At 43.7% G+C, this 26,204-nt stretch overlaps 1 protein-coding gene and 1 long non-coding RNA gene across 4 annotated transcripts in view; one reads left to right on the top strand and one right to left on the bottom strand.

Moving 5' to 3' along the window:
* Positions 1 to 26,204, top strand: part of Negr1 (neuronal growth regulator 1) — a 727,936-nt gene that overhangs the window by 607,728 nt on the left and 94,004 nt on the right. The gene's annotated exons all lie outside the window — the stretch shown is intronic.
* LOC121142267 lies at positions 1,523 to 3,957 on the bottom strand. Its single transcript, XR_005879243.1, has 3 exons — positions 3,750 to 3,957; positions 2,490 to 2,774; positions 1,523 to 1,826 (listed from the first exon to the last, which is right to left on the bottom strand). It is a non-coding gene; the product is annotated as an uncharacterized LOC121142267 (long non-coding RNA).

Raw genomic sequence — 26,204 nt, 5'->3', positions numbered from 1 at the left:
GGTTTTGGCAGACTCAATTGGTCAGTCATATAGAAAACCCCTGCCGGATTTTTTAATTTTACTGTTCACAATGCCAAATTATGACACCAGCTCATAGTAAGAGTAGCTATGGATGGACCTAGGCCTCAGGGAATTACGGACTAAATGATGTGACCCAGACTGCCCAACTGCTTTCCTCCTCAACCAAATGCATGACACTCTCATCTTGACTTTAAGAAAACTTGACATAAGTCTGTCTCGGAATACATTCGTGAACAAGAAAGAGGCGACCACAAATTCTGTTCACAGAATGTATCCTACTTGCTATCAGTTTTCCCCAATATACATGAGCCTGTAACACAATAATCCACTTTACTTAATACATGGACTGAAAGGGAATCCTTCTTTGACGATTTGACACATCACCATTACAGCCTAGCGATTTGGCCAATGTACCTGCCCAGTATGGTTCCCCGGCATCAAAAAGTAAATAAATAGATAAATAAATGGAAAACAGACAATAGACGTCACCTTACGGTGTCTATCTAAATTATGAAAACAAGGGAAAGAAGAAGGCATAGAGTTGCTTGGGTCAGGAGGTAAAGAGGTGGGAAGGAGATGAGGAAGGAGAAAACCATGAACAGAAAAAAAATAAATAAAAGAAAGGAAAAATTAGGGAAGAAAAGCAAAGAGAACTGGGGAAATAGTATAAGCTCATTGGCAACAAAAGAAAAATGACAAGAGTTTTGAACAGAGCTGTCATCCAAATAATCTTTTTGGTCACCATAAGTTTGATTAAACTTTAGGTTACTTTCCTTAGAGACCTGTAATAACTTGCTTATCAGACTTAACTGAAACATCTTCACGTATTTTTTAAAAGAAGTGGCTAAAACAATACACAAAGATCTCAAGAGAGTTTTCCTTTAAAAATAATAAATAACTACCATAAACGAAGTTTATAAGCACCTTTAAAATATTTTATTGTAAAAATAAGAAAAAAATATTAACCGCGAGAAGTATGTGTTTTTTAAATAAGAAAGTCATTTATATACCGGTTTTGTATTATTTTTATACAATAAAAGAGGTATTAAATTACCAGGAAATAACTACACATCGTTTCTCAGTCTTTAAATGTAGGCAGTTTTACAGCCATGTAGACACCAAACACCACTCCAGTTTGTAGGTAAATCCATGAGAGCTCATTCAAAGGGTATCAAGGATTCAGTAGGATACACAACAAGGTAGCTACCCACTGCAATCTTCTGTTCTGCCTGGATGTGAATGGAAGCAGCAGAGACAGAGAGAGAGAGAGAGAGAGAGAGAGAGAGAGAGAGAGAGAAATCTCCAATGGGTACAGGAGTGAGATCTGGGTGTTGAATCAGTCCTTCATGCTGGAGGCTGACGTCTAACGTCTAACCTCCACGAGTACACATGCACACATGAACTTGAACAAGCAAACACATGAGCACACAGACACAATGCACACACACACACACACACACACACACACACACACACACACACACACCACTGCTTCCTGCGGAGTTGCCCGTGTCCTGAAACTCCTCAGCAGCAGGAACACCAAGTGGAAACTTGTGGTGAAAGTGATGCTCGCCACTCTCCCACTGGAAAAAGAACCCCATGGTGACGTGCAAGGGACGACCCCAGTGTTGACTCCCGCTGTTTCAAATGTGGGTGAAGTCACCCTTCTCAATCCCTGCTGGGAGAGGCCCTCGGCGGTCTCCCCTGCAATGATGTCCGCCATGTCTTGGCACCTCGTTCTTCATAACCAGAATCATTAAGCACCCAGAATGAAGATCAGGATCCACGTATGTGTTGCTACATCTCTATATTCCATAAGGAAGACAACAATGTGTCACCCAGGGAAGATGGCTTATTTTGCTTTAATACATAAACATTAAAAAACCCATAAACCACAGTCTACCTTTGTTAGTGAGGTAATGTACATGTTAACCTTTAACCATATAGCTAGCAAAGGTAGTCTATGTAGATAACCATATGTATCTATATCTTTATAATTTGAATATACATAGCCACACAAGCAAACGTATGCTCATTATGTATATATTTGCACACTGGTTATATATGTGTATAGACATGTGATTTTTCATGTATTTATTATGGATGACTCACATCTCCACTTCCATGAAGTTTAACACTTGTCTGGGAACTGTTCCATGGTAAGCTCAATAGGCATTAAATGGCTAAGTATCAAATTAGTTACATTCTGACTCTGCTCATCTGGGACACAATGACTGCCAAGACCCTCTGGTGGCCCCGGGGGCCTAGATTTGTTCCTACATCCCAAGTTTTCTCAGGATATTGTGCCCAGACTGTCTCTAGAGTAAAAGAATAGGATGATGGAAGAACAGGACATATTGGACATGGAGCAGAAATTATTTAGATGCACATTCCCTCAAAGAGGCCTGTTCCATAGGCCAGTAAAGAAAACGACACCTCTTTCATACCTAAAGAAATCAAAAATTCACCTGCCAGTGAAGAGAAGAAACCTCTTCAGGTATCCAGCACAGGTTGACAGGTCAGATGGCATGCTGTCATGTTGTGGGTCTTCGCAATCATGTAGTGTACACATCTATCACCTTCACTTGAGATGCTATCAAAGACCATTAACGTTGGGTTCTTGGGAAACAAGAGAAGTCCAGGTGAGAGACACTGCACAGGTGGGTTCTGATGACACCCATGCTTGCTTAGACGCTTGACTCTGAGCTGGGTCCTCACACAGCAGGAAGACAGAGTAGTCTCCAAGATCTCTTCTACAGAAACAAAAATCTTGATCACTATAGAGTGTTTGCTGGTGTGGATGCGTCCCTGGGTTTGGTCTGTAGTACTCCAAAGACAAGGAAGGCACTCGTCGCATTCCTGAGACTCCATACTCTTGACCCCATTGTTCCCTCATGCCACACCTATTACTCTAGGGTACTGGGATTTGAGATTTCAACATATAAATGTGAAGTGATGCAAGCATTTGATGTTTAAATTACTGATGCTCTTTATTGTGAAATGATTAATAACAGGAAAATCTAGGCAGCGGGACACAGAATACCAGGAACCTACACAAGCCCACACATATATAGTATATATTATATGCATATTCCCACCACTGGAAAACAAAGTAACAGTAGGAAAAGCGCAGTTTACTTGAAATTTGTTCTAAGTATCATGAAACCAGAAAAACAGTCACAAATAAACATTGTTACTGAAGAATTGGACTGCTCAAAAGATGTGCAGACCATTAGATTAAAGCACAGGCAACAGGAAAGCTTATCAATGTCTGTATCATTTCTGCCTTTTGCTAGAAATATTATTTTTGGAACAATCTTCCCCCAAGCTACTTTTCTAAAACTCAGCAACTACATTCAAAGCAGACTTTATAAAAACACATTTCTGAAATTGCACCAAACTCTGTAATACTGAATCAGTTTTATCTCAAGCTCATAGCTTGGGAGTGTGATAGAAGAACAGATAGATAAAATGGGGAAAAGAAACAGAGTGGAGAATAGTGGGTGGTGTGGGTCTACATTGCCTAAATAAAATCTAGATGTACTTCCTATCCCTTCAATTGTCCCCAACGAACCAGAACACTTATTCTAGACCTAAGTGATGTTCACACCCCCTCTAAAACTCACGTGTGAAAATTCCAACTCCAAGGCACAGACATCGGGAGTCCTGGACTTCCAAAAGGCCCCTTTGAAAGAGGCCCTGTCTGTTCTTGCTACAATCACGATTACCTGTCAAGACGACCCTTGCATGTCCTCCAATCTTCCTTGCCCACCCTTCTCCTAGAGGGATGGGGGCAAGTTGACTCTGGTGCTTGTGTGATGTCTAGTCCGTGGAGTTCTGTTCTGTCAGCCCTGGAGACCAAGACAACAAGCCCCGATGATTATCCCTCTAATGTCTTGGAACCTTCATCGTGGTTTTCTGTGTGTGTGTGCCAACTGGAAAAGCTTACTGTGAGAATGGTCATCCTGATGGCTGAAGTTTCAAAAGTGTGATTACAGTTAGTCCTGTTCCAACCCGAGCATCATGAGTCATCAGACAGGAAGAGTAAGGGTTCCTTCCTGCTGGCGGAGCGCCACCCCCTAGCTTGTGTTGTGCTGGCGATATTTTGAGGGCACCGCTCCATCCACTCCACACGGAAGCCTCCAACCTGCTTCTTTTTTTCCCCTGTTTCTCCCCAGCATCCAATCACCTTGTGTTTCCTCAACCCCTATCCTTCTGTGCGCATTGGTTTTTCCACAACTGAGCCTGTGGATATTCTCCCTGGTGTCTGTTCCAAGCGGTGGTCCACTTTACTGAGCGCGGAGGGGGGTGCCTGGGAACCCATGAAAGGGGCGGTGACGTGCACAGCAGCAGTCGGTGGATGTTTTTTGAAAAGCAGGCTAAGGATGATCCAACCAGGTGCTGCTTTCTTGGCGTCAAGTTTATAATGTCTATAAAACCTTGCAGAATGCTCTGCCTTGTTGATAACCCTTTTTTTAAAAAATAATGGTGGAATAGCATAATAAAAAATTGCAGAAATGTTAAAATTAAGTGGCAGTGTTAGATAGCACAGTTGGACCCTTTCTGAGCCCTGGAGAACTGATCCAAAGCCTCCTGGCTTACGGGGGATCCACCAGCGACCCTCTGTGCTCCTCCGTATGTACAGACACCAACACAATCTGGGAAACCACAGGATTAGACACCTACTTCCCCCATGGGAGCAAGTGTCTGATTCCTCAAACCGCTGAGTCTGTCACAAGAGTCTTTAAAACAATTGCGTCCACATACAGAGAAATGCACGCACGGGTACTCGCTCGGGCTGTTTGTTTTCCATTTCTTTTTTAATTGAATATGAATTAATTCTCCAGTTACCCCCAAGCCAAGGATGAAGTCAGGTGACAATGCAGCAGGAATCTGGCCCAACCCTGTATGTGGATAAAACTCACAGAAAGAAACTCAAAGCAGCAAAAGTGCAGCGTCCTCCCGGGGCAGCTTCAAGTGTCAGTGCCATTCCTTCATGCCGCCATCTTCCTTGCAGTAGGAGCACTGTCGGCTGCTTTGCGACGAGGGGCCCAGGACTGTTTTCTCACGTTATAAAAATATCATACAAATAGCTGCTGGTTGAGCTGCTCCTTAGGTTTTTAAAATTCAATTGATTGGTTGGCTGATTTAGTGTGTATGTGTGTGTGTGTGTGTTGTATGTTTCTGTGTGTGTGCGTGTGTGCCCGTGTGTGTATGTGTGCATGCGCACATGCTTATGTGTGTGAGTGCATGTATATATGTATGTGGTGTGTGTGTGTGTGTCTGTGCGCGCATCTGTGTGTGGGTGCCTGCCTATGTGTGTGCATGCAGGTGTGTGGGGTTTTGTGAGTGCATGAGTATGTGAGTGTGCCTTTGTGTGTGTGCCTTTGTGTGTGTGTGTGTGTGTGTGTGTGTGTGTGTGCTCGTGCTCATGCCACAATGCTCAGTCAGATGACAGTTTGCAAGAGTCAGTTCTGATTTCCAGGATCTAAAGCAGGCCACTACCTTTCCTCTTTCTAGCCATCAATGTCAGGTTGAGAGGCTGACTAAATTCTGCACTTCTTTTTATGCTAGTCTGGCATTTTCCAGTAAAATTGTCTTTTCTTTGTCTCAAACTGTCCTCTATTAAGAAAATATAGCAACAGAGATTGGAGAAAGGCAACTCAATGTTTAAGGGTACTGGATGCTCCTGTAAAGGATTCAAAATCAGTACCCATCCCCACTCTAGCTCCTGGGGATCTGGTACCCTCTTCTGGCCTCTGTGTTCACCTACACACATGTGTCACACATGCACACACACTAAATCTTTAAAAAACATGTAATAACAAAAATCCTGTTGCTACCATCTTCTACAATTTAACTACTTTTTTCTCTTTTTCTAAATAATAGCAAAGGCCTAGCAACCATTTCACTCCATCAATAATTGTGGATAAATTGCTGTCCCTTGGTATGATTGGAGCATATTTTAAATTACCCATTTGCATTTGGTCTGCAATTAAAATTATATGGCATTTAGGACATTATTCTGCAAAATGTTTCACAGGCTTTCCCCGATCCAGCACAGAGAGAGTCCAGGTGCAAAGCTGTTATACACTGCCAGGAAATAATCCTCTGTGAGCTCACACACAGGCCATCCATCCACCAGCTCCCAAGAGAGATGTGCAGATAGGGATTTCCGAGGATGTACAATCTGTCTGACCCCAGAGTATCTCCACATGAATGCTGTGCTTGGAGCCCATGTTCCCATAAACAAACACATATGCTGTATGCTAGACTTACCCAGCAAGAATCACTTAGTTCCTTGTGAGAGGAGGAATACATCTCCACACACTTGCAAACACAGGCATGGCCTTCTCTCACTTCAGTGGTCACAGGACTTGTTTTGTCCAATGAAATGGCAGAAGTGATGTGCACCACCTCTACGCAGATGCCATCGGAACTGCTGACAGGATGTATCAGGCTTCCCTGCAGCCATAAGAAGGGGGTGAAAAGGGTTGTTTGTGTCCATAGCAAAATGGCCAGAATCTCGACAAAACTTCACCTGACCGGTGATCTATGGGTGCATGAGGGCTGAGGAACGAGCTCCATTGTAGAGCAGGTAGAGCAGCATGCCGGCCAGAACACATGCACATGTGCACACACATGCAAACACACACATACACATGCATACACAGGCTAGATGAGCAAGAAGTATATTTTGTGGTTGAACCCACCGGTGTTTGATTGGTACCACAAAGCATTCTGGCTAGAGAGATGGGGAGTCAGAATTTGTCCTGATACAACCAGCTTTACAGAAGGGAAGTGAAAGCCCTTCTTCAACTGTGGAATATAAAGTGACTTTGTTAAATATTAACTAATTCCCCCAACAGACACTTTTAAAGTAAATGAGAATCCCCAAGTCACAATCTGGCCTCTGCTTGAGTAAAGCAATATTCAGGAAGGGATATACATGTCTTAAAATGTGAGTGCCACTTGGACGGAAGAGCCTGTGGGTGGAGTAAACCATGGGTCAGTAGGAAGGTCAGGGTCCTGGGGCAGAAATCACTGTGGGTCAGTAGGGCAGAGTGCTTGGGTAGAGATCACTGTGGTCAGTAGGGCAGGGTGCTGGGGTAGAGATCACTGTGGTCAGTAGGGCAGGGTGCTTGGGTAGAGATGGCTGTGGGTCAGTAGGACAGGGTGCTGAGGCAGAGATCATTATGGGTCAGCACAGCAGGACATGTACTTAACATCTGTGTGTCAGTGATGGGTTCATGGCAAATGCTACAATATACTTGATGTCCTTGCGTTATATCCAAGAAAGGCCACAAGGTGACATGGTGCTGTGTGTACAATATTTTGAAGACAGAAAAAAAGATCTCTCCCTGGCCTCCTGCAATTCACACTGTGAAATGGGGGTCAAGATAATGACAGGGAGGTGACACAGCAGGGCAAGTTCTAGTGAGAAATTGTTTCCTTTTACTGTCACCCATTATATTCTTTTTATCTTACCAAATCCTGCCTGATGTTTATTAATAACATGAAACGTTGGCATCTACCTGATCTCTGGAAGCTTTCCGGCTGCAGAAGAATGCAAAGACACTCGAGAATCTGTCTTAAGCTCATCCTCACACCTCTGTTTCGCTCCCATTTATCATGCAGGAATTGCAACTGATCAAAACACCCAGCCTCAAAGATGGAAGCAAGAAATGCTTAGATTCAAAAGCATGGTTACTCATGTGTTTAAAAGACCCTAACAAGAATGCAATTAGTCTCCTACACCGGGTGATTCACGGTGCTATATTTATTCATGCTCATGAAAGAAAGGCCTAAAAAGAATGTTTTACACTGATTACCCACCCCTTCTCTTGATGTGGGAAGAACAGAAACTAAAAGTACACCAATGCCATCTGTTTAATGCTGGAAACACTGGGCTTCAGCCTGGTGGGCCACGCAAGGCTCGGAGGCGAGGCTTCCGGGATTTCTGTTGTGCGATGGATTATGGTGCAAACATTCTCCAGTCTTGAATGCTTCTGTTTCAAAGGACCAGTGCTCCAGCAGCATAATTTTCCTGAAACAAAGCATAAGGAATATCCATCCATTCAAGTTTTGCGTAAGATTGATGTTGAAAGCCGGGCATTGGTGGCACAAGCCTTTAATCCCAGCACTCGGAAGGAGGATCTCTGTGAGTTCGGGGCCAGCCTGGTCTACAGAGCGAGTTCCAGGACAGCCTCCAAAACAATACAGAGAAATCCTGTCTCGAAAAACCAAAACAAAAAACAAAAAACCAAAAGATTGGTGTTGAATAAATGTGACCATACATACAACTTTTTACGTTAAGTTTTTTAATTTGCTTTTAAAGAGTTATACTCAGGGGCAACTGGCGAGTTCAGGCACAGACCATGCCCATCTAATTCCATGGTCCTGTAGTTCATCACCAAAACTTGGAAGAATATTGAAGGAGATGAGAATCCAACAACATTTTTTTATGAGGAAGCCAAATATCACACAGCCCCAATCCCAGACAAAGAAATGCAGGTAACAAGTGACTCCTGAGAGAAGGATCTTTATGGTCTCCCGGGGCTGAGCTCTCTTCTTGGCTTGTACAATGCAGAATGTCCAGTCTTTGAGCCCATATACACAGACAGCAACAACAAAAAAAGGATTGAGTAAATTGTGTTTATCTATTTGTACATGTGTAACAACAGTCATCTAAAGAAATGGAGGCTGAGTGGGGGAGATAGAAGGAGGGGACCTGAGATGGGCAGCAAGGAAGAGAGGGTAAGGGAGAGCGTGACGCAATTCTATTTTAATTAAAAAAAACGTGTGAGAATTTCATATGAGGCCAGTGAAGTGGCCTGGGGTGTGGAGGTGTTCGCCAGAAAGCCTGAAGACTTGACCCGGAACTCACGTGGGTTGAAGGAGAGAACAGAGCTCTGCAACTTGTTCTTTGAGGGTCGCATGCATCATGCTGTGACCTCGCCCTGCCCCCACCCCCTCAATAATAAGTAAATTTACATGAGGACTATCTCAAGAAACTAAAACATGTGTGATGGCAACTGGCTGGGCATTATACTGTAGGAGAATGTAGAATTTTTAATGCTGAGTCAAAATTCATGGCACCAGCTTGGGATGTAGCTCATCTGTAGGAAGTCTGCCCAGAATGTTCGAGGCCCGTGTGAACCCAGCACCATGCAAGACTCCTTTGATCCCATGTGTGTCAACAGGAAGATAGAATGGAAGTCCTTGCCCTCAGGCATGCTTTCATGATGGAGGCAGACTACACTGTAGACAGTATGTGCATCCATACTTGATCCCTAGTCTGTCTCTGAAATAGGCTGTCATAGTTTGCATTAAATCAATATAGAGCCTCAAAGCATTAAGTGACATGCCCAGACTCATCCACTGTACATACAGGATGGAGATTCTAGTCTATTCCTCACTTAAGCACCCCATTTTGGAGATTTTGGGGGTGGAAAGCAAATCTCCTGAGATTTTCCCATGCCAGGAGAGATGGTGGGTTTCCCTATCAGAACTGCACTCAGCTAGTGAAATTAGGATCTGGCTTAGAACTTCATGCCTTGAACACTGGTCTTGAGAGGTGAATGCAATACTAATTATATTAACAAAAACCATAAATGGGTAGTTTGATAGAAAGAAGTTGACTTCATTCTTAAATAGCAAAGATCTGAAGCCTGGAGGTGTGAGAAGCAGTTATGTATCTGAGAAGGTATGCTTCTTTTCCTTAAAGAATGATTGCTAAGAAATATAATGGGAAAATGATACCACTTAGGACATTTTAGGGGTCATAAATCTATTCTTCCCCCAAGAGCACGGAAAGTCCCAGCATACATGATGGGCAGAATAAGAGATTTGAGAGAGAAAATTGGATTTGAATCTTATTATTTATTAATTTTTTTAGCCTTGGCATGACCTGAGGCTCAATTTCCTCATCTTTCCCTTGAGAGACTAAACATAAGAGCCCTTGGTGTCCTTTAAGGTCACTGTAGCTATGGTTGAAAGACAGTAAAGGTATTTTACGCTGAATGTCTTTCAAACATAGATGTGGTTGCATTTTCATCCTCAACAGCATAGACCCTTAGTCACTAGGCTGGTAACTGCACAAGAGACTACCACGGACACAAGGTGGTCCATCTGGTGTGAGGATAATACTGGAAGAATTCTGAGAGTGACTAGCCAGTGCTGGGGGGGGGGGATGAGGCAACAGTAGGTTGGCAAAGTAAGCCCAACCCTAGGTCTCGTGACTGTTCTAAGTGTCAAGAAATAGACCCATTTAGGTTCTTTGAAGGTTTTCCACCAGAATGGTGATCTTCTAATTTAAGATGCATTAGTGTTGACTGTGTGCTGGTAGTATTTTGGGAGGGAGGATATTAGACTCTAAGAATTGTGGGGTCAGTAGTTACTAAGATCACTGTGTTCCCTGGCAATGCTTGACACTCTTCACTCTTTCAGACTAGGATGAAGCCCTAAGGCACTGTTGTGGGTCTGTCTGTCTGCTTTCTCTCTCTCACGCAAGTGTTGACTGAAAGACAAACAGCCAGTGCTGCAGTCTGCTGGTGGTCACACAAGGGCCTGCATTGTTCAAACCCCACTGGCACGGCTGCCATAGAAGGTGAACTTCATCTCACGCAAATTTAAAAAAGAAAAAAAAAACCAAGCAGGATCTCAGAGTAACGTGGGTAAAATGTAGACCCCGATTGATTTGCCCAGCTGTAAAGAGAAGGCTTTTTCTTGTCTGTTGCTTTTGGTTTTTCTTCCACCAGTCGCCAGGGCTCTGCCGCGTTGTAGTCCTCAAATAACACACAAGACGCTGTATTAATTATGAAGCTTTTGGCCTTGTTTGTTTCTTACTGGCTATCTCTGACTTAAATATTCACCCCATAATTGTTAATCTAAGTATTTCTCTTACCAGAGAAAAGTTCCAGACATCTTACTTCATCATGGCTCCCTGTGTTTCTCCTACCCAGAGTCCTCCTGGACTCCTAGTCCCACCTATCTTGCTTCCCTATTGGCCAACAGTGCTTTATTGACATATATACAATACTTCCCCAACACCCAGCTGTGTAGCACTACGATTAAAAAGGTGGAAGCTGATCTAAGCAACTTGATGAAATTGGCTTTAAGTTTGATATCGTCAGACTGAGCGCCCGGCACGCGCATACACACACACACACACACACACACACACACACACACACACACAATCACCACAGTTGGTAAATTCATTTTTATAGGATTATGGCTAGCAGTTTTTAAAGATTTATTTTATTTTTATTATATATGAATGTGTGGGTGCCTGTGTGTACATCTGTACACTGTTGTGAATGCAGTGGCCACAAGGGACAGAAGAGGGCTCAAGAACACCTGGTGAGACACCGTGTATGTGGGTGCTGGGAATCAAACTCATGTCCTCGGGAAGGGCTCCCAGTTCTCTTAACCACTGAGTCATTTCTCCAGCCCCAGGCTGAACGAATGAGTAACTAGCCACAGTATAAGCAATATGGAAGTTTTTTCTACGATTTAAAAATTGTATTTGGGGCATAGATGTTCAGAATTGAGAATTCATCTTGATAGACTTTTCCTTTGATGAATATGATATGTCCTTCTTCATCTCTTTTGATTAACTTTAATTTGAAGTCTAATTTGGTAGATATTAGGATTGCTACACCAGCTTGTCTCTTGAGTCTGTTTGACTGGAAAATCTTTTCCCAACTCTTTACTCTGAGGTAACGACTGTCTTTGAAATTGAGATGTGTTTCTTGTATGCAGCAGAAGAGTGGGTTCTGTCTTCATATCCATTCTGCTAATCTGTGTCTTTTTATAGGCAAGTTGAGACTGTTGACTTTGAGGGATACTAATGACCATTGATTGGTGATTCTTGTTTGTTTTTGATTTATTAGTAGTGGTGTTATTATGTGTAGGTTCTCCTCCCTTTTTCTTTTGGTGTTTGGTAAAGTGGGATTATCTATTGCCTATATCTTTGTGACTGTAGGTATCTTTGTTGAGTCTAGGTTTTCCTTCCAGCACTTTCTGTAGGGCTGGATTCATGGATACGTATTATTTAAATCTGGTTTTGTTGGGGAATATCTTGTTTTCTCCATGTATGGTATTGAAAGCTTTGCTGGATATAGTAGTCTGGGCTGGCATCCTTGTTCTCTTAGTGTTTGTAGGACATCTGTCCAGGATCTTCTGGCTTTCAAAGTTTCTATTGAGAAGTCAGGTGTAATTTGGATAGGTCTGCCTTTATATGTTACTTAGCCTTTTTCTTTAGCTTCTCTTAATATTTTCTCTTTATTTTATAGGTTTGATGTTTTGATTATTATGTGGTGAGGGGACTTCTTTTTCTGGTCCAGCCTATTTGGTGTTCTGTAAGATTGTTGTATTTTCATAGACATATCCTTCTTTAGGTTAGGGAAGTTTTCTTCTATGATTTTGTTGAATATGTTTTCTGTACCTTTGAGCTGTAGTTCTTCACCTTCTTCTACACCTATTATTCTCAGGTTTGGCTTCTTCATGAAGTCCCATTTTGTGTTAGGGATTTGTTGGTTTTGAAATTTTCTTTGGTTGATGACTGTATATCCTCTAATGTGTCTTCAAACATGGTATGTACTCACTCATATATGGATTTTAGACAAGAATCAGGAGAGTGCCAGTCTGCAACTCCATTGACAGAGAGTCTGGGAAACAGGAAAGAACCTAAGAAAGATATGCATGGTACCCCAAAGAAGAGGAATGAGGCAAGATCTTCTGAACAGATTGGGAACATGGCGGGGGTGGGGGTATGTGAGCTGGGAAGAAGAGAGGGGGAGAAAAGGGGGAAAGAGTAGGTCATGGGGGAACAGGAAGGTTAAGTGGGGGGTAGAATAGGAGGAGAACAGGATGAGAAATACCATAATAGAGGGAGTGATAGGTTTGAAGAGAGATCTGGCACCAGTGAGACCTCTAGTGATCTACAAGGATGACACCAACTGGCAAGCTAAGCAATAGTGGAGAGACTACCTTAAATACCCATTCCTGATCATGAACTTGTCGTCTACCTTATATGCCATCCTAGAACCTTATCCAGTGACTGATGGAAGCAGAGGCAAACACCCACAGCTAAACACTGAACTGAACCCATGGAACCCAGTGACAGAGAGAGAGGAGCAATGAGCAAATGGACAAAGAATGGGCTGGCGAATCCAGCAGAGACAGCTGATCTAAATGAGGGGGAGCTCTTGGACTCCAGAGTGACAGCTTGGAGGCCAGCATGGGACTGATCCAGACTCCCTGAGTGTGAGAGTCAATGAGGAGGCCTGGGCAACCTATGGGGCCCTGGGCCGTAGATCAGTGTTTATCCCTGGCATAGAAATGGACTTCGTGTGTCCATAACACAAAGAGGGATGCTTTCTCAGCCTGGACTCTTAGGGGAGTGCCTGGACCCTGCCCTGAGCTAAATGACAGACTCTGGATGTCCCCTATGTGGAAGGAAATGGGGATAGGGTGGGAAGCTTGGGGGGATGGTGGGGGGAGTACAGGAGGAGGGGAGGGAGAGGGTGGACTGACATGTGAAGCAAGCTATTTAAAATTAAAGTAAAAAAATATAAATAAGCAATAGAAGATGCTAGAATGAACCAAGGGGAATCTGATTGGTGTTGGAAACACATATATTAAACCAAATGAGTTCACATATGTATAAATATGTCTGCATAGTGATGAGAGGGGGCATTTATAAATAGGCTAATGTTCATACATACCTGCCTGACAAGCACTCAGAAGCACTGTCATACCAGGAAGGATCCCAACCAACCAGCACCCCGGTGTGGCACTATGATGTCACACAAAATGATCAGCCTGACTCAGCCCAATAGATTAAATAAGAAGTACCAGCTTTGGATTTCTACCTCTCTTTGATTATTTCCTTCAAATGCATTGGGGAGAGGGACCTTTACTGTAATCTGGAAATCATTCTGCACCTGACGCCCCTTCTTTCCACACTCTATACATCACAAAGCCAATTTAGTCTGGAGCCCAGCTGAATTTCCCTGGCTTCCCACAGCCCCTGTGATTATCTTGTGTCATTCTTCATGTAACATCCTTGCCAAAGGCATTTGTGTCCCAAAAGGAAAATGAGCTACACTTAAGTGACTAATTCTTTATAAACTGCCAGACTTGAGAGTATTTTTAAGGCCTGTATTCAGGAAGCTCTTTCCTAGGTGCTTTAAGTGAATACATTCAATGCTGTGCAAACCAGTCCAAACCATGCCTTTGCTAATGCAAGGCGTCTCTATAGCTTGCAGCACTCTTCACATCTTGCTCATTAGAATAAAAGGCACGCATATTCTGCTCTCTTGCACATCTGCTGTCTCGAGGTCCTTCTTATTGATTGTAGTTATCACCATATGTAGTCACAGAGAGAGACACACACACAGAAACACACACCAGACACACACACACACACACACACACACAGGCAGATAGACACACAGACACAGAGAGAGAGAGAGACATACACAGACACACACACACACATACACACGGACACACACACAAACATACACACACACCAGACACACACACACAGACACACACACATAGACAGACAGACACACATACACCAGACACACACACACACACACACACACCAGACACACAGCATTCATGTCTGCTTTCACAGCAGAACACACCCTTCCTTCCACAACAAGGGTTGCCTTGGGAGTTCCACTCTCCCTTTCTCTGACTCTATGCTTTGTTTCGGCTGCTTGTCGTCGTGTGTGAGTTTGACTGCATCTCTGTGAGCTTGCAGGAAACGGATGGAAGCCCACGTTACAACACTGTCAGGATCCAGACAGAATGGTAAGTCACACTTTATTAGAATGTTGTGTGTGAATAAGATAAAAATGAACATAAAGATAGACACAAATGCTCCTGGGGTTACTAAGTAAATCATAACTAATATGATGCAACTATCACAGTGTTTTAATTCTTCTGGCCTTCAGAAAGCCTTCTCCATATCTGACTAAACTAAGTACGCCTGTCTTCTGTGCTTTGGACTTCTTGGATAATCTCTTAATTGGGAAATGATCACAAACAGTAGGAAAGTTTATGGGTATATTCCCTGGCCATGCAAATTCTATGCTCCAAAACCTGAAGCCCGACAGAGAAACCTCTCTCATCAGTGTGTAACTGACAGCATGTACTAAACCTTGATGCATCTAAGTTCTCCTAATTCACCCAAAAAATATTTGATTTTCATTTAAAGACATTCCATAGTACACTTCATAATATTTGGGTAAGCACGCCAGAATTTTTTTTTTATATTTCGTGACCTAGTCATTGCCTAACTGTCGGTGTTCATATTTTCTCGCATTGGATAACATCATAGAGAAAAAACGTATTTTCTTACTTGTTTTATGGTTTAATTATTTATGTGACAGCATTGGCAATAGAATGCAAAGCATCACTCATGACGGGCAAGTACTCTGCCACTGAGCTGTGTACCCTCTCTAGGACTTAAATCTTTCTGAGTTCCTGCTGATGGGTAAGAAGGCCATCAAATAAAAACAGAGCTATCTGGGGAGTGGGGGGGGGAAGGAAAGGAAAACGTCTTGCCTTCTTCAAGCCTGTCTGCTGCCAGCACCTCGGTGAAAGAGAAGGACATTTGAAGATGTTCTCATCTCCTGAGATTGAGAAATAAGGGCCAGTCCTAGCATGCTGCCCGGACAGAATGCAGAGCCCGCCCTCTTGTGTGCTGCAGCCAGTGAGGGTCAGGGCTAGTTCTCCCACTCTTGTGACCATAGGTGATAATGGGTGCTGGGGGAAGGGCATCTTTCCCTCATCAATTGCTTAGAAATCGATACTTCTTGCCTCAGAGCAGAGACCACATCTATGTCATCCTGGTGTGTTTTCCACACACAGCACTGTTATAATTGTCTAGATTTGGGTGACAGATTGCATCAGGAACCAAGTCCATGGAGAAGTCTGACCCTCAAAGGCCAGGAGAACAGCATGGGGACAGCCTCCTCCTACACCTACACCCATGCAGGCATTGCCAATCAACTTCTGAACTGTGTGGCACTTCACCCAATTGTCAATATTCACTACAAAGTCATCAGACCCTTTCACTTCACAATGCCTGTCTGCTTAGACAGCTTTGAAAGTGGCTGGGGAGGGGAATACCACGTAAAACATCAACAGTATGTAACTGGGGTGATGGGTTTGGCAAACGTGTCCAAATGGAGCTCCTGTGGCCCTTACCACTTAGTCTGAAATGAAATTCTGGGTGTCTTCCTTTAAAGAGATATGATGCCAGGTACTCGATTGTTGGAGATAAAAGGTTCCTGCTCATGTGTTTACCTTGGGCAGGAGTGGAGGAGAGCAAGACAATTGAGTATGTGGAGGAAGCCTCTTCGGCTTTTCCACTGGGAGAGGGTCTCTGTGTAGCATTTGGGTTCGTGGGACTTTGCTTTCTCGGGAGAGCACAACTTTAGGCATTGCAGTTTGATGGCATCCACAATGTGCCGGGCCCATTGAAAGCAATCCTGGTTAGGCCACCTGCAAGTCCAAAGCTCCCCGCTTGAAATATGCAAATTGTCCCCATTCTGGCTCTTAGCAGGTTCTCCATCCACAGCTCTGGCAGCCTGTGTGTGACGGAGGATAAGAAACCAGGAGCTCCGTGTCGTGGTCAGCTGTCAGATAAGCAAAAGTGGTAACTAAACCTGAAGTATTATTTCTAGATTGCTTAGACATTCTTAACAAAAGTAAACAGTGGGGTCTATGGTTATGTCCGTCCAGGAGCAGGGACTCGGGTGCTGGGTCCTCCATACTTCAGGGCAAGAAGAGGGTACAGGGAGAAAACTCAGCACAGGGCATGATCTCATTGCAAGCTCCACACTCTCAAACCACCTGTGACTAGCTCTTGCTCCAACTGGAGGTGCTCTCTGGCAGCAAAAAGTTACCCGAGGTGGACAGGGCACCTCGTTTCAGGTGTTTAAGTATCGTCATTACAGTTGAGGGTAATGCTACCATTTGATTTCTATACTCACATTGCACCCTAATAGTGGTTGTATTTCATTACCAAAGTAATGTTGTCTAATTAACAGCATAATGTATGCAATTAACACTTGTTTGATACTTGTGTCATTTATGCTAGTTTAATGCGCAGCCTCTCAATAATGAAAAGTTATACTCTGAAAAAATGAAATTCCTTTAAGGCTAAAAGGTTAACTAAAGTCATTTATATTATAACGAACCGTTTTTTATTCCCCTAGTACATAATATAATTTAAGGCTTTAAAGAAGAAAGCCAAACAATAAGACTGTTGTTTTAATCCTCAATGAGCTCTCATGTAGGATGCTGACTCAGTTTATACAGAGAAACGCTCTTCTCTGCCAGCCTCGCTAGCTGTTAAACCAACATCCTAAGATAAAGATACTCAATATTAATAAAAGTAGGATTTCTCACCACAGAAAACCTTTTGTACTAATTAAGTACAATCACTTTAATATGCTAAGTGCATTAAGATGCTAACTATACACGGAACCTAACTATACACTCAGATAAACTGTAGGTTCAGTTTAAAGGGTGTTTGGAAGATTCTTAAGTTAGAAAATGTTGGGTTTTTTTTTTGTTTTGTTTTTCAGACTGCTTGGGTGCTGTCAGAGTCTCTGGTATAGAGACACAAATCCTCACCTATGTTTAATTCCAAGAAATAGATGGGAGCTCTGACAGCAATCTAGTTCAGATGAGTAATGTCTCAGCTACTAATTTAAAAATATCTCCATTGTGTCATTCCTTTTGAGAACTTTCATCTAAAGGGTTTATCTTTAAGTCGGATTTCCCGCTTAGGACACATTCCAGTAGCGTCTGGCCTACTTCTGCAGCTTATAAGTGTTCATTAAAATGAGATACATTAACATATAAGCCCCAGACAGGGAGGATGAAATTGCCTTAAATAACTACCAAGGAAGTAGGTGTAAATGAAAACAGTTATAAGCTGAAAATTAATTCAGGCATTAATACTTTGGTACCAGACAGATTCCAGGCTAGGTGATTAATTATTCATCCAAACATGCTTTAAATAACCTTGTCATTTAAAGACAGAAACACGTAGAGATGTGACTGGCCATTCTAAGGATAATAAATAAAAAATTGTAAGTTAACATGCTCTGGTACATAAGTTGATCAATACATACTATGGAAAAAGAATTCCTAACATAATCTTATTTCTGGAAAGTATATGCTAAGTAGAGCTTGAATAAATAGGCAAAAAAGGAAGAGAGAAATCATGTCGTAAGTACATGGAGTTTAAGCTGGCAGACGTGATTCTCATCTGGAAATACATACATACTAGGTAAATAAAGTTCTGTGTCATACAAACCTAAGAATGGAAAGTTCCAAGGCATATTCCATATTCAGGTCAAATGCAATGAAATGCCTCTTCCTGACAATGTGATTCTTGCTGTGCAGAGAGATTTGGCGGGGGGGCTTCGACGCTGAATTCTCCTGAGAATTTGCTGTAAAGCAAAAATGCGTTTTTGCTTGCGTACACATCAAAGAGGGGAAAAACAGAGCTGGCACTTGCTGAAGCAATGAAAACAGATTTCGTTCAGGGAACGCGACGAGGACCTCAGGATGGAACTGCGTGGCTGCTGAGCACAGCAAGGACTCATGGGCATTTAAGTGGGACATCGTTGCAACGGCTGGAAATTATCAGGGGAAAGCAGCTGGGCCAGGGGCATTCTGGTTAAGTTGACCTCACAGAAATGCGTGGTGAAAGTAGGCAAGGATTTGGCCAGATAGGGGAAGTCATTGGACACTGACGGATACTTGCAGCGTGGCCTACGAGTCTTGCTACCAACGCAGTTGCAACAATGGCAGATGCCAAGGCAGAGGACCTGAAGGTGTCTTGCAGCCAGACTAAGCAGGGGCAGCCAGAGATCTCATGGGTGCATGCTGTATTCTGAAGTGAGGAGGAGAATGAAGGCAGCAAATAAAGTTTGCACGCTTGTTCCCTTTGTGGAAATGGGCTCTCCCGGGTTCTAAATCCTCTTGGTATCAATGTGTCTTCTTAGAAGAGAGCTTGAGGAAAACACCCCAAGTCGTCTACCTGAGCTAGCTGATGAACTTCATGTGTGAAATCAAATCCGTAGGGGCAGCAAGGACAGGTGGGTGCCTGGAGCTCACTGGCCAACCTAGCTTGAATGGTTGAGACCCAGACTCGCCTCCTCAAAAAGGAAGCCAGTGGTGGCTGTTGAAGACTCCCATTGTTGACCTGTGTCCTCACGTGTGCGTGTGTGTTCACATACCACATCCATACACAGCACGTGTGCGCAAAAAGTTATAGTACCAAAAACTCAAACTGGTTAAAGCACCTGTCTAAAGTCCAATGTTCAAAACCGTTTTGAGGAACAGCATCCAAGCCAGTGGGAATGAGCACTCTGACTCTGATCAGTGGTATGGGAAGTTTTATTCAGCAAACATGTTTTTTTTTTTCCTCCCTGATTAACTTTCAATAGCTGGCTGTATAAAGCCATTTGGTTAAGAACCTAAACAACTAGATGTCAGTGAGGAGGCCTGGGTAATCTATGGGGCCTTGGGTAGTATTTAGCCCTGGTGTACAAAGAGACTTTGAGTGCCCATGCCACAATGAGGAATGCTCTCTCAGCCAGGACTCTTGGGAGAGGGTCTAGGCCCTGCCCTGGATGAAATGACAGTTACTGGAGATCCACCATGGAGGGCCTCACCCTCCCTGGGGATTGGAGTGGAGATTGGGTGAGGGACTGGGGGACCTAGTGGGAAGGGCGGGGGAGGAGGGGAGGGAGAGGGATCTGGTATTGACATGTGAAACAAGTTTGTTTCTAACTTAAATAAAAAAAAACCTGAACGATTATGCAAAAAGGCAAAACCCTAGGGTGCCTGATTTACACTCTTTCTCTTGTGTTATCACACCCAAACCTCCTAAACTGTCTTTATAACCGTGGCTACACTCCAGGAACATGTGTGCATATGCATACATGCCTATCAGTATATATGGAGTAACATTTGCATTTTATAAAAGGATGATGCTTGAAGTTTCTCTTTCAAGGTAGATGTGTCTGCTGGCAGGGCCGGTGGGGATTGCAGTATTTATTTACTGAGGAACCTGTATACAATCTGTGTGAAAAGTCTCCTTCAGGGTACGAAATACAGAGCACAACACTGAAGACAGTAGATCCCTTTACAACACCGGGCTTTGGGACAGACTACATCCATGCCCATGATGTCGCTGTGTTGGGTCATGCTCAGAGAGATGTACCGTCCATAGAGAGTGGTTGGGCCAACAGGCACGGCTTAGCAAGCCGCTGGCACAGCTCCGTATCCCTTGAAGAGCCAACTTCACCAATCCCTGTCCAACAAGCAAATTGCTGCTCTGTAGTCTGGATTCTTTGATGGAGAAATTAGGATGTGGCCAGGCATCTTTTGCACGTGGTCTACGCTGCAATCTGAGAAGCTGGTTGATGGAGACTCCTTTCACAGAAAGGGGTAAGAGGTTGTACACCATGTGTGTCAGCCTGGCCCTCAATGTGCATGACCCCTACCTGTGGTCACAACCCTTCTGCCTATAGAGTCGGGTTCAATAAAGTTCATAGGAGTAAATAGGGAAAGGCCTGGTAGATAAATTGAAATATGAAGCAAGAGGGAATTGGAAAGGCATTGTGTCTCTAGGAAGACTTGGGAGGACAGAAGGATTTTCAACTTCATGTTTAAAATCTTATGTCCCATTTATGTGTGTGTGTGTGTGTGTGTGTGTGTGTGTGTGTATTAACACAAATGAAAAAGATCTGTGAAAGGCTGCAAGGTAGTACATCAGTGAAAAGGACTGAAAACATCACAGATGGATAAACTCAACAGCAGTGAGCGTGGAGGCGTGTTTTGGGGTGGTTCAGATTGAGACTGCCATCCTGCCTGGGACAGTACAGATGACTGTGTCACCGTGTCCCTGCGTTCTTAAGGAGAGAGTGACTGGTCATATAGGTTGGCTTTACTGTTGTACCATGTCAGTGGGAAATAAAGTGTGAGTCATTAAAAACACCCTGGCTGTCCACAAAGAGACTGTAGCATGGTACTGCATAATAAGACTACAAAAGGGCAGCATCCAGCCAGTGAAGTTCAACCAAACTCACCAAACACTTGACAAGGTCCAGGTACTACCTTAGGAGCTGGAGCCTCCTGTGGTAGCCAAATGGCCCCTGTCCTCATTCAGTGAGGTCTGTGATACTCTGGGTCCCACCGCATCCCAGAAGTCAGGGATTCTGTGTACTCTATGCACTTTGCCGATAAAAGCGTGAAGAAAGGGGGTTATCTAAGGGCAAGATGAGTAAGGAGAAACTGGGGAGTGGGTACCAAAAGAAAATATATGTTTGAAGTGTCATAGGAGCCCATAATTTCAAAAAGCAATTCATAACGGCAAATCAGTCAGGGGATGGGGAGAACATGAGACTTAGAGATTTTTTTAAAAGATATAACTTTGTGTGTGTGTGTGTGTGTGTGTGTGTGTGTGTGTACAAGCACAGGCAAGCATGCTCATGTGGGTTTGTGAACATGTGTGCATATGCTTATGGAGGCCAGATGAGGCCGCCAGATACCCTGGAGCTGAGGCCTTCATGAGCCGCCTGAGGTGAATGCCAGGAGATGAGCTTGGATCCTCTGCCAGAGCCACCCACACTCGTAACTGCCAAGCCACTCTCCAGCAAGCTTTGTGTCTTAGCTGAAGACAGTTAAACAGTTGGGTGTTAGTTACTCTTCTTGCTTTGACCAAACACCCAACAGTAGCATCTTAGGAAGAGGTTTGTTTTGGCTTATGGTTTAAAGGAGTAAAGCCCATCGTGGCTGGGAAAGCCTGGAGCTCTGTCGATGACTGGCCACATCTGAGCAGACCAGGAACCCCTATGTGGCCCACTTTTGCCAGCAGAAATCAACTCCTCAGGTTCCACAGCACCCCAAAGAAGAGCCCCAGCTGGGGACCAAGTGTTCAAACCCATGAGCCTGTGGTTGGCAAATCATACCAAACCATGACAATGGCCTTGAGAACTCATTTTGCCTCTCTGACCACAGGATCAGCACTCGCCAGCGAGTCGATTAAAAGAATTCTACAAACTCTCCATTCTCTGGTTTCTCTTATCTTCCAGGCTCGGGGGAAGATGATAGGCAAGATGGAGTAGCCTCTTTTGACCAGTGATACTTTGAACAATTCTGACATACGGGCTTTGTAGTCAGAAGCAGAAAAGAGTCATGGTATAGGCCTCTTACTCTCCCACAGTAGACAGGAGCTCGACATCTTCTACTGGAAACGGTAGCAACATGGCCTATCTGGCCTCTTAAGGGTGTCTCCGTGTACGCCAACATTTATGTCTGGCAGTCTCTAAACAAGTAAATGCCTGCTTGGTTAAGTCTTGAAAGTTTGGGATCCTTTTTGTCTAATTTATGGTAATACAGACAGAAGTGTTTGAGCTGGAGGTCTTGACTTCAGGCATGGTACCTTCTCTAGTTGAACTTAACTTGTGTCTCATGTCAGAGCCTTGGTTTAGATGCTCCTGTCAGTGTCCGTGCTCCCCTGCTCGGGTTGCACACAAGCCTCCTACTTAGATCTGCAGACTCCTGTGAAATGACTATCTACTTCTCTTATTTAAATCACTGTACGTCGACGATATTTGCTGTACCGAAGGGGCTCGTGTTATTCAGCTCAACAAAGTCGCAAATAATATATATTTGAAAACAAGTGGTAGCTGATGTAAGCACCAGATGCTCAAACATAAAATCAAGGAGCCGCTTTTAGCTCTACCCCAGGGCTCTTAAAGCCGCCTTCTCAGGACGCCTTTGTGTGTTGTGGTTTATTTCTGAAGTGACAATAAAATCGGGAACAGCAGAATGAAGGGAGCACCCAGCCTGGGCATGTTTAACAATCTGCTCTGCATATGAGGGGGAAGCGTTGCCATCACTAGAATCAACAACATCTTGACACATGATTCCAAACGTCAAAAATATCCAAGAATGTAAGATGCCTTTGCAACAGCGACAGAAAGCTGAAGTCAGATCCAGACTGGAGCCCAATCCCTGAAAAGCTGTCGTCTTCTCTGAAAGCTGAAATATGCAGGGCATCATATGGGAATTGGAAACCTGAACCCCTAAGACCCCCATGATGCAACCCTCTATACACTGCAGCACTTGGACCATGAGCGATGGCAGGGACGTGTCAGGCATAGGGCCACAGAATGCCACTGCTCAGAGAAGCCACTGAAGTGGAGAAGCCAATGGTATCCATAGATGCATTCCTAGCTCCAGGAAAGAGATGCTAAAATGTATTTATGGTGGGGCTATTATTGTTTTGTGTATGTGCATGATCGTGTCTGAGTATGCGTGTGTTCAATGTATGTACATGTTCATGTCTATGTACCTGTCTATGTGTGTATGCATCAATGTAGGTTCGTGTACACATGTATGCGTAACAGACATGGAACCAGAGGTCAACATAGGTGTCCTGAACTTTTCAAAGCTCATTGATTTGGCAAGACTAGCTGTCACCAAGTCCTAGAGCTCCTCCTATCCCTACCTCCTCCTATTCTAGGCTTACAGAGATACACTTCCATGTCTAGGTTTTGGTGTGGGAAGCTGGGCATTGAACTCAGACCCTCAAGTTTGCACAGCAAGAACCTATAGCTAAGTCATATCTCCAGCCCCTATTCTTTTTTTTTTTTGGTTATTGACTTGTTTCACATGTCAATCCCAGATCCCTCTCCCTCCCCTCCTCCCCCGCCCTCCCCACCAGGTCCCCCAGCCCCCCACCCAATCTCCACTCCGATCACCAAGGAGAGGTGAGGCACTCCATGGTTTATCTCCAGTAAGTGTCATTTCATCCATGGCAGGGCCTAGGCCCTCCCCCAAGAGCCCCGGCTGAGAGAGCCTCCCATATTGTGGCATGGGCACTCAAAGTCTATTTGTAGCCTATTCTTTATGTTGTGCTGCATGCTAGGCTATCTCAAGCCAGGTAGCTTCAAACCATAGTCGTCTATCTTAGGTCAGAATTCCAGAAGTTATTCACATGGGTGGCTCTGGACCAGGGTCTTACACAAACAGCTGCAGTCATAATAACAGCTGCGACTAGAGCTGTTAAATGACTGACAAGCCTGGAGGACATACTTCCACAATGAATAAAGCTGTCCATAGGGTGCCTTTTGCCAATATGCTGCTTTAAGGAGTGACTGAAGGAGGGAGCATCGAGACAGAAGAGACCATGATGTCTCTCTTACCCAAGCAGAATAGCAAGCCATAGTCTTTGTCCTATAGACAAAATACACCAAAACTATTACACCATGGTGAATAGCAAGAATCGTGGTCAGTGGGACCCACGCTAGGAGAAGGTTGCCATGGAAACTAAGGCTATCGAGGCAAGGTGGTGTCTGTCCACTGTCTCCCCTTTGTTTGATCTGGATTAGTTTTCTCATGTGTGTGGTGTGGGTGTGTGGTGCATGTCTGTGTGTGTGTGTGTGTGTGTGTGTGTGTATACATGTAACATATGCATGCGTGTATACTTACATGCAAAAGGTAAGGAGTACATATGTCTGTACATGCATGTGGAGGCCAAAGCTCAACATTGGGTTTCTCCCACTACTGTCCTGAACATTATCTTTTGAGTCCAGGTCTCTAACTAAACCCAGAACCCAACTGGCTATTCTGGCAGGCCAGTGTGCTCTAAGCAATCTGTCTCCACCCACCCAGTGCCGGAATGGCAGATGTGCACCACCAAGTTCGGTAGATGCGGGGATCTAACCATAGATGCTACGCACGTGTGACGAACCCTCTATGTCTCATCCCCACGACACAGTTTTATAAAGTATTCAACCACCACCCAACCCTTCTATCTGGAAATGCTCCATTTATTAATCTTTTGTGTTTGTTTTTTTTGAAATCATCAACACCTCTACACGTCTTCTCTGTATACTCCATGTCTATGCCTGGCTTTTCCTTTCCTCTGTTCTTCATGGTCAATGGTGAGACCACAGAAGCCATTGTCCAAATAGGAAGGATTTGAAAGGAGACTACGAGTTGCGGAAGGAATCAGTCACTTCCTCTCCGGTGACTTTTCTGGCCTGTCTGTGCGCATTCTCCTTTGCAATGTGGCTCCAAACAAGTACCTCCAGTGCTATTCCACCTCTTGGCCAATAGACAAGTCTGACGGACAGCATCAAACAAGGCAAAGCCAATGAAGTCAATACTCATTGGTAAAAGTGTCTTCTATGTTAGCTATTGAATGCATCACAAACACCAAAAGTGGTCAAGGAGAAAAGGGTCAATGTTCTGTGTCCCATCTGTCCATCAGGAGTCCCATTTACCCATCAGTTAACATCAGCCTTAGGAAGTGCTCAGAAGAGTTGTGGCAAAAATAGAAGCATCTGGAGCAGCAAATTCAACCAAGAAGCCCACTGGGCCTCTAGATTATGTCTTTGTCTATAGACCTAAAGCTCATTGACCCTCTAGATTATGTCTTTGTCTAAAGATTGTCTATTATGTCTTTTTCTTTTAAATCTACAAATCCAAAAATTACAGGTAAATTTTACTCCTTATTGTCATATTTTCATTTCTACCTCTGTGAAGCAAGTGAACATTTAGAAGAAATATTTTGCCCTAAAAATTCAGAATTTATTTAGATATAAAAAAAGGATTGGCCCGTCTAGTCTATGCTAAAAAATTGCCAGACACGGATTAAGTAATTTGGGATTAGTAATATTTGGAGGCTAAAGATCCATTGTATGCTTTTTTCAACAGTTATTTGCCTTTGGTAGTTTATCTCTTCTGTACTTTTAAGACTTAGATTCCTTTTCACAGATACAATTAATCACTGAAGTCATGGACTAATAACATTTCCAGGTTGGAATACCATGTGCTTGGATTAGTAGGAGCAGAGCAAATGAAGCCAGGATCAAATGCATGGCCAGAATACAAAAAGAAAAATGCGTCCATGGAGAAGTGGTAGAAAACCCATCCTTATCGACTGTGAAACAAGCGCTTGCTGTACTGACCTCTAGGTACAGCTCAGGAATTTTCCCCAGGGTCTGGGTTCCCCTGCTCCACGCCTCTCATCTCCCCCTTATAGAATGGGATCAAGGGCAGACTCATCACAAGAGAATGAAAAGCGTCTCAAACCACATGTAGTTTTAAACAAAAATAAG

Source organism: Mesocricetus auratus, unplaced genomic scaffold (genome assembly GCF_017639785.1).
Source record: "Mesocricetus auratus isolate SY011 unplaced genomic scaffold, BCM_Maur_2.0 Super-Scaffold_100009, whole genome shotgun sequence".
Taxonomy (NCBI): domain Eukaryota; kingdom Metazoa; phylum Chordata; class Mammalia; order Rodentia; family Cricetidae; genus Mesocricetus; species Mesocricetus auratus.
Note: the sequence above shows the minus strand (reverse complement) of the source record. Positions and strands in the feature narration are given on the sequence as shown.